Source organism: Onychomys torridus, chromosome 1, assembly GCF_903995425.1.
Source record: "Onychomys torridus chromosome 1, mOncTor1.1, whole genome shotgun sequence".
In the NCBI taxonomy this organism is placed as follows: Eukaryota; Metazoa; Chordata; class Mammalia; order Rodentia; family Cricetidae; genus Onychomys; species Onychomys torridus.
The window spans coordinates 59364594-59379580 of NC_050443.1; the positions used below are offsets into that span (position 1 = coordinate 59364594).

Below are 14987 nucleotides of genomic sequence, written 5' to 3' on the forward strand. Positions count from 1 at the left end.
CACATCGATGCTTTGTAAAATGAAATAATATGACTAAATAGAATATAGCAAGAGCCCTGGCAGAGGGGAGGAAATAGAAACCGGAGATAAACAAGAAAATGGCACTGTGGGCTTCAATATGATAACGGATCCTTCTGTAGGCCACCCAGTCACAAGGCACAGACACGTGTTCTGTCAACTCCCTCTTCTGCCCAGGCTTAGTCTGCTCTGCTTTTTGACCCTCAGTGATTCACTGTGTCTGAGAATTCCTACGCTGGGCAGATGTCCTTTGCTAGCACCCCTGGCAGAACCTAGGTTTCTGAGACAGGAGGGCAAAATCTATTTTGACCACGGTGGACCCACTTTGACCACGGTGGACACACTTTGACCACAGTGAGCTGTCTGCAACCCACTACAACAATCACTTTTGTGGCTGGGATTCAAGCTGGAGAACTCATCTGAGATCTCAGGAGCCACTGCAGCCATTCCATGACCAAAGATGAGGTCTCCGCCCCAGCAGACATGAGCAGGAGGAGACCCAAATCGGGCTGAGCCGGCTTCCTCAGCACGAGTCCAGCCATGTGCATAACCACCAACCAGCTCTATTTAAAGGGAAGAGCCAGAAAACCGTAGCTCAGAACCAAGTGTGTGCACACACACACCCCCACACACACGCCTGCACCCACACTCATGAATACAACTCTCTCAACTGGCAGCAAACCTATTTATAAATTCATTGTTTTTAAGAATTTCTTAATTGACAATACTGTGCATCCTTATGGCATACACCTACCGCATCATGCTTGGTACCTGTGTATTAGTGAGATGACTATATCAAACTGGTTAACATTCTTACCTGGTGACAAACCCAAAGCTCATCTCTCAAAGTCTCAACGGTTTCAGTCGAAGTCTCGGGACCATGGGAGAGGCTGCTCCTCAGTAAAAACCCGTTGCTACCAAAGCCTGGGATTCTCTTTGTCAAGATGGGACAGAATACAGAGGACTAAATAAGCCTTGAGATGAAACTTTATTGAGGTAACATGACAATTGGGTAAAAGACACAAGAGCCCTGGATTCTCTCCCTTCCTCTCTGCTGTCCCATGGCTAGGGGTACTTTCTAAGGTCTAGGGTCCAACGCAGTTCCAAGAGTCGATTCTGCCCACACTCTGGGGTGTCCCATACCTTCAGAATGTGAAATGGGCTTCTGGAGATTCCCACAGATTCTTTCCAGAGTGACTTTTGGTTCAGCACGGAGCAGCCTTCCAAGGATGCTATTTGCTCATATTGCTCATTTTGTTTGCTTGGGACAAGGCCTCATTATGTAGCTCAGCCTGGCTTTGGATTTACAGCAATCCTCCTGCCTCAGCCTTCTGCCGGGATAACAGCCAGGAGCCACCATACCCAGCTGGCTCCCCCCCACTCCTTGAGTTGGTTCCTGATTTCCTTGTCACAATCCTGAAATGTGGACAAAATCTGGCCTAGCTTCGAAGACAACTGCCTTCCTCTGGCTATGTGCTCCTTGCATTTCTTCTGTCTCCTCCCTTGCAGCCCCTCTGCGCCTTGGCGGTGTGTCCCTTGCTGCCCCACCGGAGTGGCATTTCAAGTCATCGGTGTTCTATTCTTAGCCAGGCACGTGCCACTGCATGCGCAGCCTCAGGCTCACAGAATTTTAGAACCCGGCCTAGCTGCATGGATGGAGAGGGTGAGTGGCGAACAGCGAGTCTTGACGAAGGCCGGTGGAATGCCAGGCACGGTTCGCAATCAGCTTCTTCTCATCAGCTACCAGCTCGTAGCAAATGAAATCAGCAGGACGCCGAAAGGCTAAATGCCACGGCCGAGGCCACACTACCAGCACACCCTCCATTCTAATTTGACTTCAAAGGTTACCTTCTTCCAAGAGGCTTCCAACCTGCAAGCCTTGGTTAAAGGCTGAAAGGACTGAGGGAGACTATAAGAGGTCCATAAAGCTCCGCATGTCCCCACCCACTTCCCTTGCTGAAAGAGGTCAGAGGCCGCAGTCTCCACTTCTTTGTCCCTTTCTGGCTGGGTGACTCACCACCTCTGCTCTTCAAAGTTATGACTCCACATTTCGTCACCTGCGTCCTGAGCTACAGGTCCGTCCTCCTGGACACACCAGAGCTGAGAACTCCACAGCTGGAGTTATCTCCCCCCCCCCCCCCCCCCCCACCCCCCCATTCACCCCCATGGGATTCCAGACCTTTGCAGCCCCAGAACCCAGCTAGCCGTCACAATAGACCCTCTCACATCACCTCACCCCTATCAACCATCAAACACAACCCACCCTCCAGCCGGCTCCCTTTATCCCGCCTCTTGGGGCAGTTTACCCAATAGTATCTTTGCCCCCTGGCCAAAGACATTAAAAGTAACCAATTGTAGAAGAAATGTCTGCTAAGAATCGCCGCCTCCACCCTGAGGAACAGGCCCACCGACCAATGGGCTGCCAACCAGGCGCAATGAGCGAGCGGAGCAAATAGAGTGGCGGGCGGGCTATCCAATACACAGTGGGGTACCCTTGGTTGGGGGCGTGGCAGAGGCGGTCGTCAGGGGCGTGGCGGCAGTTGTCTGGGCGGGGCCGGTAGCGGCGGGAGCTGCGCTGGCCAGGGGTTCCGGCTGTATTTCTAAGAGCGCTGCCGGCAGCCGCGGAGCTGCGGGGACCGGAATCCGGGCAAGCTGGACCGCTGGAGTCAACGAGCGCAGGTAAAGCCTCGGCTGGGCGAGCTCCACCAAGCCGCCATCGCTCTCTGGAGGCGTCGGGCGAGAACCCCGAGTCCCCGGTCCCCAGCGTGGCTTGGCCCATCGCGCCGCAGCCTGTGTGCTCCGGATCCGTGGGGACTCTTGGGGGGACTGTCACCTGGCACTGCGGGGTCCGAGGACTAGCTTATCTAGTGGCTGGGCAGCCCAAACCACGGATGGGATACGCCTTCCTGAAGGTCCTTTGTCCTCTCCTGCTCGAAGAACCGAGGTTGGGGACAAGGCCGACAGAGGCCTCCTGGTTGCCTTTGCCTGTTCCCCATCATTGCTCACTCTTGGGGCCTGGGGAGGTATCCCGCCCGGCCAGACTCGGGGAAGAAGGTTGCAGGATGCTGGAAACCTGAAAGGGCCTGACTATAAGCCCGGGATATTCCATGGGCCTCTGCGTTTTGGGATCCTGGTACTCACCTACGACTGATGGGTTCAAGTTCTAGGGAAGCAATTTTTGACCTACTTGGAGGCGCACTTTATTGAGCTTGTGGGGCAACTGTTCTAGGTGTTTCTTGGGCTTTCCCCACAGCAAGATCTGTCCAGCAGCGCCCTGGGCTGCCTGCCAGGCTAGGCAGCCAGAGCATCGACCTTGGAAGTGCCTAGGCAGAGGCCAGATGACAGCCACCTGTCTGGGATGCTTAGGAAGGGGAGGATGTATGATTCATGTGTAAGGCCCTTCTCCATCCGCCAGTGCACTCTGGGCAACATTTAATGACTAGATGGAAATGGATACAAACTGGAGTCCACTAGATTCCAAGGGGGTGTTGAATTCACCCATAATGATTTTTCGGGGTTTTAGCTGTCATGTGCATGTGTGCATGTTGTATGCAAATGGAATAGATGACACCAAAGAGGAACTAACTAATCAAGTGGTTTCTTTCAGTGTTCAGTTGGGGTTACTCTTTCTGGTTCCTCTATTTGGTCCCTCCGCCTCCAGCCTGTCAGTTTTACCTGGCCTGAAGGCAGGTTCTGAGAACAGGCTCAAGAGAGATTGCAGATTTGGCAGGCTCCACTCGATCTGTGCCCAGAGCTTTTCAAGGGCCATTCGGTTACAACCACATTAAGCAGAGTGCCTTCCCCCTCTTCACTGCTTTCTCTCATTTGCCTGACTAGAAGGGACCTAATCTTCTGAAGGTCAGGAAGCAGGAGAAATAATTGTAACACACCTTGCCCACATGAGCTGGAGAGCAGGCCAGTCCATGCTGAGAATGGTCAGCATGAACTTAGGATATTTTCAAGCTAAAATGCCGAAGCTCGTCTAATTCATTCCCCCTTATTGTACAGAAGAAGAAACTGAAGGCCTGGGATGGTCACAAGGCGGGCTGGCCATCACAGGGTCATCACTAAGAGTTAATCTCTTGACCCTAGATCTAGCCGGGACATGACTTAAATTTTCTCCCAGCCTGGTTCTCATTGTTTAAGTTCTAGGGGAGCCCAGAGAGGTTAGAAGCCCAGACTTCAGCATCTCGGTGCCTGGGTTGGAATATTAGTCTTGCTTCTTTTTACCTATGTCATTTGGGGCAAGTTATCCAAGCTCTGTGCCTGTTGCCTCACCAGTAAGGCAAGGAATGCTGTTGGCACTTTGGAGAACATTAGATTGGAGAAGCATGCACTTTGGGGAACATTAGAACAGTGCCTGGTACACGGCAATCATAATAGATTTGCTAACTAGCATGCTGTCGCCTTTCTCTGTAACGACCATATCCACCACCCAATACTTTTCATCCTTAAACAGAGTCTGTATTCTAACACAGGTTTCTTAGTTGCATCACATTTTTTTTCTGTTTTCCTTGTATTGAATTGAATAATATAGTTCCTCTGTTAGTTCCCACCTTATAATAGCACTCTTCTCAGACACCGGTATTTCTGTCATCTTTAGAGGGAGTAAAAGTGAATCTCTCAAAGTAGTAGACAAAAGTCCCTGGGATCCCGATCTGCACGGTGTCCTCCCAAACTCCCGTTCTCTTCACCCAGCCTCCCTCCCCAGTTGTCAGTATGATTCAGCTTGATTATAAATGGATGAACGTTTTTAGATTAAGATTTCATGAGCCACTGAATTAAGTGCTTTGAGGAAGTTCAGGGATCATATATCGAGTGCATTTAAGCAAGTTCCTTAGTCATTTGAGTAGGGGGAGCAGCAGCAGCAGCCTGGCAGCAGCAACAGCCTGGCAGAGACACAGGTGCATGACAGATCCTTGCTGGCCACCTACTTGTTCATTCCTCTGCCTGCATCCCCCCACCACCCCGCTTTTTTTTTTAACAGAGCTTGAAACAAGCCAGAGGGCATTGCAGTGCAGTGGTCTTTCTCCCCGCATTCTATCAGGAGAAGTTCTCATTCATTCCTTTTAACTTCCTCTTTCATTCACACTACCTCTTTGATGCGTTTTGAAGTCCACTAGGTTCCAAGGGAATGTCAAATTCAACCGTATTGAAGTGCCCTCAGTGTGCGAGGCCAGTTTTCTGTAAATGAGAAGATGCCTGCCACTTTTGTTTATTTTTTTTATTTTTTATTTTTTTATTTTTTGGTTTTTGCAGAAACCCCATGCCCTGTGGTTTTCCTTCTCTAGGTGTCACCAAAGTCGGTGACTCTTCAGTGACGGGCCCCTCAGCCATGTTAGAATAATGGTTCGCTTTTCTTCACTGCCGTGTTCTTTCTCCCCGGCATTCTAACAGAAGGACAACTTCCTGATCACTGTCATCCCTCCTTCCTGAATTCACCACCCCCACCCCCGTCATCTCTGACAGAGCCTGTACAGGACAGAGGTTACACCACTTAGCCCACAGCACCTGCCCTAGAGGGCTGTGGCAGGCAGGGGAAATCACTCCTGTTTTCTTTCCTTTTAAAATCTGGTTCTGTGAAAACCCCTGGCAGATGGACATTTTCAGTATAATGGAATCCCATCTGGCAGAATTTCTGCTGGGACCATAGCCTACAGTTTGTGGATTTTTATTGGCTGTAGGATTTGAACCCTAGTTGACCAGTTGAAGAATAGATGACTCAGGCCATGAGTTGTTGTAAGCCTTTCTGTTTCATCTTGGCAATCCCAGGAACAGACACTGGAAGGGTGGGGAACCTCTTGATGTGGTGAAGGTTAGGATTGTACAACAGCCTTTCAGGGCCCAGCAGTCATTCTTCTGTCTCTGTCTCTGTTTATCTGTCTGTCTGTCTGTCTGTCTCTCTCTGGTGGTGTTGTGTGAGTCAGGATCTACATATGCAATCCAGGTTTGGCTTTTCATGGTCCTCCTGCCTCAACCTCCAGGGTCGTGGGATTCTAGGCATGGGGACTGATACCCAGTGATTACAGCCATTTTAAGCCCCCATGCTTCTGTTCAGCACTGATAACATACAGCGGATGAACTTATTTTCCATAAGAACTGGTTTTGTTTTTGTTTTGAGACAGGGCCTCCTGTAGCCCAGTCTGGCTTCAAACTCACTGTATACCCAAGGATGACCTTGGTCTTCTTCTTCCCAAGTGCTGGGATCACAGGCATCACAGCCACTACATGGTCATCTTTTAAGGATTGTGTTTCTATTTACATATTATTTTTTTGCTATCTTGGTTCCAGGGCATCATGTATGAGAATTAAATCTTTTCAGTTTATAAAATGGCAGCAGCAGACTGCTGAAGAACCCTACCGTGACCCTGAAGTGTGTGCTCTGGGCCAGTAGAACAAAACACTTATTACACGCAGACCCGTTCTCTGATCTTTCATAATCATCAGGCAACAGTCAGGTAAAGAGTTGATGAAAGAATCCGAACATTGGGAGCACAGATTTGCCTACATTCTGGCTTTCCTCTTGTCTTTAAGTAGAGCCCAGGTTGCCAGGAACTGGCTGAGGGGAAGGATGGCCTTGACTCCTCAATCCCCTTGCTTGGGTCTCTGGAGAGGCTGGGATCACAGGCTGTTGCGTTAGTACGCCAGTTTGTTATATGGTGCTGAGGATGGAACCCAGGGCCAGCATTCTGCCAACTGAGCTACATCCGCAGCCCAGTGGAGGTTTGTTAGTTCACAGATTCTTTACCAGGTGTATGTTGAGAACACTTAGAACCAGACCCACAAGTGTGTCTGCTTTATCACACAAAGCTATTTTGTTTTAAAATTTGTTCTATTTAAATTTTAAAAATGTAATGCTCTTCATTCAGATTTTGGGGGTTGTTTGTGTTTGTTTGGAGACAGGGTCTGTCTTTGTTCTGGCTGGCCTGGAACACAGAGATCTGACTGCTTCTGTCTCCTGAGTGCTGGGATTAAAGGTGTGAGTCACCTAGCTTAGTTTTTGATGATGTTGTTCATTTTAATTTTTTTTAACGTTGTGCACTTATTTACTGTGTTTGTATTTATGTATACGCCATGGTGTACATGTTGTGATGAGACAGCTTTGGGGGTTTGTCCTCCTTCTGTCCTAGGATCCAACACAGACTGTCATGATCAGTGACAGACACCTTTATATGCTGAACCACTTTTCTGACCCCACTAAAAAACTTATTTGAAGAAAGCATACATTGAAAAGTACAGCATCTTGAATCTGTATGAGAAATGCCGCTCTTGGAAAATGCAGCTCTGGCTAGCTTTTTAAAAAGCGGGTACTACAAAGCCGAGTGTGGTAGCTCCTATCAGTTACCTCAGCGTTTGGGGAGGAGGACGGCCGTGAGGACGGCATCAGCTTGGGCTGCATAATGCGTCTCGGTCAGCCTGGTTTACAATGTGACAGTCTTATCTCTGGGGGAAATGGCTGCACATTTATATGATGAGAGAATATTTGAAAAGTGCAAAGATTGGAAGAAAATGCATCTCTGTGCCAATCGTTGTGCCCATCATCTGCTTTATACCATACTCCCCACCCTTTCTACACAGTGGTAGCACACACTGCAAAAGCTGTTTGAAACCTTCCTTTCTTTCTTCATTTCTCTTGGCCAGATGAAACAAGCTTGCACGTCACCCTTCATGAAGGCCGTCTATTTGGATCTCCCTTTCTGTTCCCGAGGATGCCGAGAAGGCCTCTTGTTGAAGCTTTGCATGGGCATCTTAAAGCATTCTGTGGTAGTTTGGAGACAGATGTTTTTCTTCTCTTTGTCCTACTCTGCTGTTTTAGGGTCTCGATCTGGTTTATTTTCTCCACTAGTTGAAGAATTAAAGGCAGGAAAAGAGAATCTCAGACTTAGCAGGCAGTAACAGGCAACAGACTATTAAAAGTGAACTAACACACAGAGAGCAAAGCGCATAGAGAGAAGGAAGGACTCCTCACGAAGTGGAGAGGCCGGTCAGAAACCGAAATCACCCCATCACTTCCCCCCACCCCCACTAGGGCTGGAAATTGTGTTTCTGGGCCTGGGGTGGGTCCTCTTCCCCTTATTTTGGATTGGTCAACTCAAACAAAGAAAGACGTTGACAGGCTCACAGCATCAACTAAACATGTTGGGGACCAGCCTTGAATATCTGACAGCCTGGACAGGTCAGCCAGAAGCGTGTCTGCTGGTGGGGCAGAAAACCTGCCAGGCCTTTGTCAGGGTGAGAGGGTGAGGAAGAAGCTGGAAGGTTGCATTTTATTATTTATATGGGATCGATCCTCTTTCCCTGTCTATCTACCTGTCAGGGATCTCTCTGGCTCCTAGTCCCTCACTAGGAGTCTGAGCCTGAAAAATGCTTGGAGAGACAGAAAGCTTCTTCAGGTCAGCCTGTGAAGGAGAGCTGGACAGTGGAGAATGAGGGACACCTAGACCCTTGGGCCCCGACCAACCGTGCCCTTTGGGCAGAACATGCTGGCCATGCCAGAGTCAGTTCGCTGTGTTCTCTGGTATCCAGAGAGCTTCATTTCCAGCTCCTGGTGTCCGGCCCTGTGTTCTGCACCACAGCTTGCTCTGTGTTCTCACCTTTGAACAGCAGAGAGGAGCCTGCCTTTCCCCTCGGACTTCCTGTTTGAGGAGCATTAATAAGTGCCACACCTCTTTTCTCTTGCCTCAGGAAGAACCAGCTCTGGCAACTTCTATTGCCCCCAGATCTGTCCACACTTTTGTTGACCTGACTGGCAGTGTTTCCCAGGCTCTCCAAATCGTGTTGCCACTTCCAAGTTCTGATCCAAGCCGGCCTTGCTAACTAAAGCTTGCTTTGGGGCTAAGGAGAGGGTTTCCTGGTTCTTCACATTGGAGTTTCCCCTGGCGATCCTTGTGTTTTAAATAACCACACTGATTTAAACGTGGTCTTTTGGTCTTTCGTGGTTCCTGGAGTTTGCCTATGGGTTTTGGCTTTTCTTTGAATGTGTCTCAGCCTCCATCTTGCTTTTATTTTCCTCTGAGTCTGGCTTAAAGTCACCTTGGAAATGATTGAATGTTCAAGATGTTAGTCAGTGAAGCCAGTCTTGACTCATCACTTCCTGGTCTTCACTCACTTCCGGGCTCCCACGGCATCCCTCCGTTTGTACCTCAGATACCTCTCGTGCGCAGCGAGGACAGGGGGTGTTGTGATTAGTTCTTCTTCTCCATCCTTTCTCCAATAAGAGACCAAAGCTCCCAGCAAGCGCCCCCAGTTTGTACACCACTCTGGACGTGTGTGTGTGTGTGTGTGTGTGTGTACTGTTTGCTTGGTCATGTCAGTGAGGGCAGTGTAAAAAAAATCAGGAAGTACAGCACAAGTTCACTCAAATTTAGAATTTTGAAATAAAGAAAGCAAACGTAACATCGCTTTTCAAATAAACAAAGCAAACCCAAACCTTTATTTTATTTAGGAATAAAGATGCCGGCAGATATGTGAGCATCGAAGAGAGTCAGGTGTCTTACAGTACAGGACTCTTCTACCCAGGTCAGAAGGTCGTCCTGATGGCTGTTGAACCATGGCATTTGGGAGGACCCACATCTGCAGAAGACTGTACTCATGAAGGGGCCTCACCTTTTCCAGTTTCCTTAAGTATTGGAAAGCAGAGTATCCATTGGGTCCAGCTTTCTGTGGAAGTGGTACCTTTTGGTGGGCTTCCAGGTCAGGTGGTCCAGACCATGAGTTTCCAGCACGTTAGAGAGGTATAAAACTGATAGGGGAAATTCTTCTTTAACTCCTTGGGGTCTGGATTCATTCATGTGTGAAAAGTGGGGAGGAGGCTGAGCTGTAAACTCAGCAACATTACGTAAGGATTAGGATTAGGTAAAGCACCTGGCAGTGTTAACTCGAGCATTTTTCTGAAGCATGTGTGTAAGCCTATTAAGCCCATGATGTAGCCTGTCAGGGGGTGACTTCTCATCGGGTCCCAGGTCCTGTTTGCTTGCCTCCATAGTACCAGCACTCCGACCTTGGGCTAAAATTTCCCAATCCAGGGCCCAGGGTCTGTTCGTGAGGTTTCCTGAGGTCACATTAGAGGAACACTGAGCACTCGGTCTTTCTTTATTTTATGTGAATGATAATTGGAAAAACTTGAAAGGTCTAATGTGGAATGTTAGGATTACTAATAATATTAGAGTCCACACATACAGCCTTGGTACTCTTCATTTCTATGTGGGAGATCCTGATGAATTGGAGCCAGGAAACCCCATTATAGAGAAAAATACAAATATGGGCTTAGCACAGAAAAGAGGCAGGAACTTTTCAAATGAAGAAACAGTATGATAAGTCATATTTGGGTAAAATAAGTCACATCGCATCACCTAAACACAATGTCAGAAGGGCAGCAGCCGGCAGCCAAGGCTGATTTGTGGTAGTGACAGGGGCCATTGCCCTGAACTTGACTGGAGAGGAAAGCTGGGGGTGAATTGGCTCTCACTGGCTCCAAGGCTCTTGTTCTGTTACTAAATAACCACTCATTCATTTGTTAGCTTTTTATTGTGGAAATTTTAAAGATACGCAATAGACAGAATCGTGCAGTGAGCCCCTGTGGCCCCAGGGCCTATCACCAGCTTATAAGTAATGGAGTTTCCTATATTCTTCTGGCTACTTTTCCCAACCCACATTTATCTTCTTCTTTTTCTTTCTTTCTTTCTTTCTTTCGTTTTCTTTCTTTCTTTCTTTCTTTCTTTTTTCCTTCCTTCCTTCCTTCCTTTCTTTTTTCTTTCTTTCCTTCCTTCCTTCCTTCCTTCCTTCCTTCCTTCCTTCCTTCCTTCCTTCCTTCCTTCCTTCCTTCCTTCTTTCCTTCCTTCCTTCCTTCCTTCCTTCCTTCCTTTCTTTCTTTCTTTCTTTCTTTCTTTTTCTTTCGTTTTTTTGAGACAGGGTTTCTCTGTGTAGTTTTGGTGCCTTTCTTGGAACTAACTCTGTAGCCTGGGTTGACCTTGAACTCACAGAGATCCGCCTAGCTCTGCCTCCTGAGTGCTGGGATTAAAGGCATGCACCAGCACCGCCCAGCCCACATTTATCTTAAAGTCGACCCCAAACATATTATTGCATCTGTGAATATTTCCATGATATCTCTTCAACATACTCTTTTATTACACATCTAACATTTTTTAAAAAAAGTTAACAGTAATCCTTTTAGCATCCAGCATGCAATCATTCATTGAATGTAATCGTTCTGCAGCCACACAACCCTGAACATGCCCAGGCTTGGCTGATCTCTTGACTGTAAATCTGGTTAGCCCAAGGGAGGCTCACTGTGTTCCAGCTCCGCACTCCCTGGCGGGCCTGAGCTGTATTCATAAGTAAACTTCAGCTTCCAAGCACTCTGGCTGCAGTTCCCTCTTCGAGTCCAAAATTCACATAAAGTGCTCACTCACTCTTGTCAATGCCATTGAAAAAATGTGTCCTCTGAACAATGAGATGATGGGAAACGCCAAGAAGAAGAGATAGCCAAGGATAGTTTTCCCAATTTAGAAACTAGCCCCTTCCTTTGGTCTGTCATTAATGACATCCACAACAGGTTATTTTAGCCTTGACAGAGGAAGGTGGGCGTGGCACTGACATTGTCACCATAGAGCTCATAGGAGGAATGCAAATGTCTTTATGTCTGTCTTTGAATGGGAAGGGTCCTAGAGAACTCCTGTCAAGGGGGCTGAGGTGGTAGGCTCCATGCAGTTCTGACATGGCAACTCCCCACCACACACACCATGTTCCTAGAGCCTTTCCTTAGAGCCTAGCACAGGGAAGGGTCCCTGGGCCTCAGTTTCCTTGCTTACATTCATAACACTCAAGAGCTGCTGCAAGTACCAAATGAGGTAATATCTGAGCATACACTTTGTATATAGTAAATTATGAAGTTGGCCTCCACTGTCAACACAAATGCATCCCGTGCCTTGTTTAGGGAGTAATTGAGGTCATGTATTAATGTCACCAACACTTGATAAACTGTGGAGCTACCAAAGCAGAACACTTCCCATCATCTAGTTCTGTTCCTTGTTTTAAAATCCAGTGTGCTAAAGATAATGATGTCAGAGCCAAATGTGTATTAGATCCTGGGACAAGGATGGGTGGGTGATGGAGAAGTTAGTGGTCTGCAATAAGATAAGGACTGTGTACTAGAGTGTGTGTGTGTGTGTGTGTGTGTGTGTGTGTGTGTGTGTGTGTGTGTGTAGGGGATGTATGCACATACAAGTGGTCCAATCATTTCCTTGGCGCCTGGTAATGTTGGGGGTGGGAGGGTGGTGAAGGCACTCAGGCAGATCAGACAGCAGCAGACTCTCCAAGCTGAAGGAGCTGTTATTTGGTTCTGGAATGAGGTCCTCTGGTCTCAGATACAGGAAGCGCCTTCTTTGCCTTCTCTGGTGAGCATACATACCATTGCCAAGTCTGCATAGTGTTTGTATCTTTAAACTCATAAAAGCAGGATGCTCTGGTGTAGGGTGCTAGACCCTGTCTACCTCATTTAAGCCTCTCCATGACTCTTCAAGGAAGGTCCTAGTATATCCATTTAATGAGGTGCCAAGAGGTTAAGAAACTTGCCCGAGTCATCCAAGTGCTTTGCAGTGCAGCTGTACTTTAGGCTGTCTGTCTTTCCGGAGAGCCCAGGAGTAGCCCCTTCCCCGCCAGCTCTACAAATCAGAGGACGTCTCTCAGGAGCTGGAAACCTTGTGGGACACCAGTTGTTCTAAAGGACTTCTGTTTCCCTCAGATGCTAAAAAGGAAGCTTATTTTATAATCCGACTGGCTTCTTGGTCTAGATTAACCTAGGATTATGCTATTCAAATGAGCTTATGTCCACTAGAAAACACTACAGAGAATGTTGTGGCATCAACTCTCTCACCAGAGCTGCCGAAGGCTGTGCCTTCTAAAGGTCTGCAGTGTGTATCAGTTCCTTCCTTCTACCTACAACCGCTCGTTTCCACTGTGAGTTACTATGATTTGTGAGACGGCCGTGTCTGAAGTCGATTTCTTACATTTTGGCCTCCTGAGGTGTTCTTTAGTCACACAGGGAAGAGAGGAAGAGAAATATAGCCTTGGTCAGTAGTTTCTCTGAATGACAGAAAATTGAAAACCTTCATTTTGGATGGAGAAATGGTTTGCCAGATCTTCAAGATGGTCTTTAAAATACTCAAAAGCTGCCACCAGCCCGGGTCACATTGAGCTTTCTCTCTCAGCCCACAGCAGCAAGGCAGCTGCCCACCTCTGAACTGAATGGAATGTCCTGGCAAGGAAATTCTGCTTCAGGGCTCACAGTGGTGATAATTCAGGCTAACTGAGTCTTTCCTGCTGGCTCAATCTGTTTACAAGATGTCCACTATGAGCTCCACACCCCGAGTTTCCTTCCATCTGTGTAGAATGCCAATAGGAAGATTTCATTAGAAAGGCTAATCCAGTAGGGAGATTATTAAGAGGTGACTCATCATTCTTTTTTTTTTTTTTTTTAAACGTGGAGCTGAGGATCGAACCCAGGGCCTAGTGCTTGCTAGGCAAGTGCTCTACCACTGAGCTAAATCTCCAACCCCTCATCATTTTTATGAAGATATGAGACTAGCAAATTTTCTGGTCATGCGTGGGCATTTACTTGTCGAGGTAGGCCACTGTGGTCTTAGAGTCTACAGGAGATAGGCCGCCATACAGAAGTTCCTACAAAATGAGTTATATGTCATCAAGGATTGTCATTGTGGCTCCAGTGGTGAATGACAATACATGTCCCAACAGAGAGTCGGGCTCCAGTAGCCAAGTCAACGTTCCTCACACCTGCAGCCCCACACTTGAACAGTAAGTTATACACAGCTCATTGCCCACTGCCATGACAACATGGTGCCATCTTCCAGGCTGGCTCCTGGAATTCCCCCTTCTAACTAGTGCCAAAGCATCATTCCACAGTGACTCATGGTCCGTCCCGACTCCAAACCTATCCCTCTGGTTCTGTCTGCCTCACACTGAGCCTCAGCTTAGCTGTGACCCTGATACCTGTACACATCCCATCACTTTCTTCTGTTCTGTCTCTCCTCAAGGATCCCCAGCTGTAACCCTATCTCTTCCCTTCCCACTGCTTCCTCTTTGACTTCCTCAGGGTTTGTTGCCAGCCCTCAGGATTCAGTACTTCCCCCTGCATGGGTAGCACTGTCCACTGCTTTGGAGATCTGTGTGGTTACCCACTGAAATAAGACCGAGGCCTTTGATACAGGGGGCTAGGGTAGAGTGACGGAATAGGGTGCAGCTGGTGCAGCACTCCTCCCAGACTTGGCATCAACACCCCTCACAGTGGATAGGAACACATCTCCAGTAGGCTCTGTCCTTCTCCTCTGCAGAGCACCACCACTTGAAGCAGGTGGATTAGTTTTCGGTAAATACTTATGCCCTCTTCCCAGTTGTGGGAAGGCTTTGCCCTACTTCTGTTGAAATCACCTCCCTCGCTGGGAGCTTTCTAACCCCCCAGGACACAGAGGAAGAGCTCCAGCAGGGGCCTCTCTGCTGTTCCCCACAGTGTGTTCACCGAGGAAGATTAGGTGTGGACCTAGAGAGCAGGCGCCTGTTTGTTATAGGTGAAACCGAATTTGGACAAAAGTCAGAAGAGGAAGGCCGCTGGCAGACTAAGGGTGGCAGTTGGGCCTCGCCCTCAGACTTTAAAAAGGCGCAGAAATTTTGCTTCTAGAGTGGGAGGCAAGAGAGAGCGAGGCCCAGAACAACAGTAGGGTGTTTGTATCGGATGGATGGGGAGACGGGAACATTTGAGGGTGTGAACTTACTTCTGTTTCTTTACTTAGCAAAGCAATCCATTTAGCTCAAACCCCAAAATATACCAACCCAGTGTGCTTCCTTTTGAATTTTTATTTTTCTAGATTGTTCAGTATCCTCCATGCAAAGATCTGATAAAGCCAAGCTCAGGGCTGCCTGGCGGCAGATGCCTGGCCACGTGTGTTAAAAGTCCC

General features: G+C 48.0%; 1 protein-coding gene across 1 annotated transcript in view; it reads left to right on the top strand.

Annotated features, from left to right (window-relative positions):
- The first annotated feature begins 2580 nt into the window (after nucleotides 1-2580).
- The window catches only part of Abhd2 (abhydrolase domain containing 2, acylglycerol lipase), an 80098-nt gene continuing 67691 nt past the window's right edge, over nucleotides 2581-14987 (top strand). Inside the window, exon 1 of the mRNA XM_036187320.1 lies at nucleotides 2581-2697. The gene's annotated coding sequence lies outside the window, so the exon portion shown is untranslated. The remainder of the gene's footprint in view (nucleotides 2698-14987) is intronic.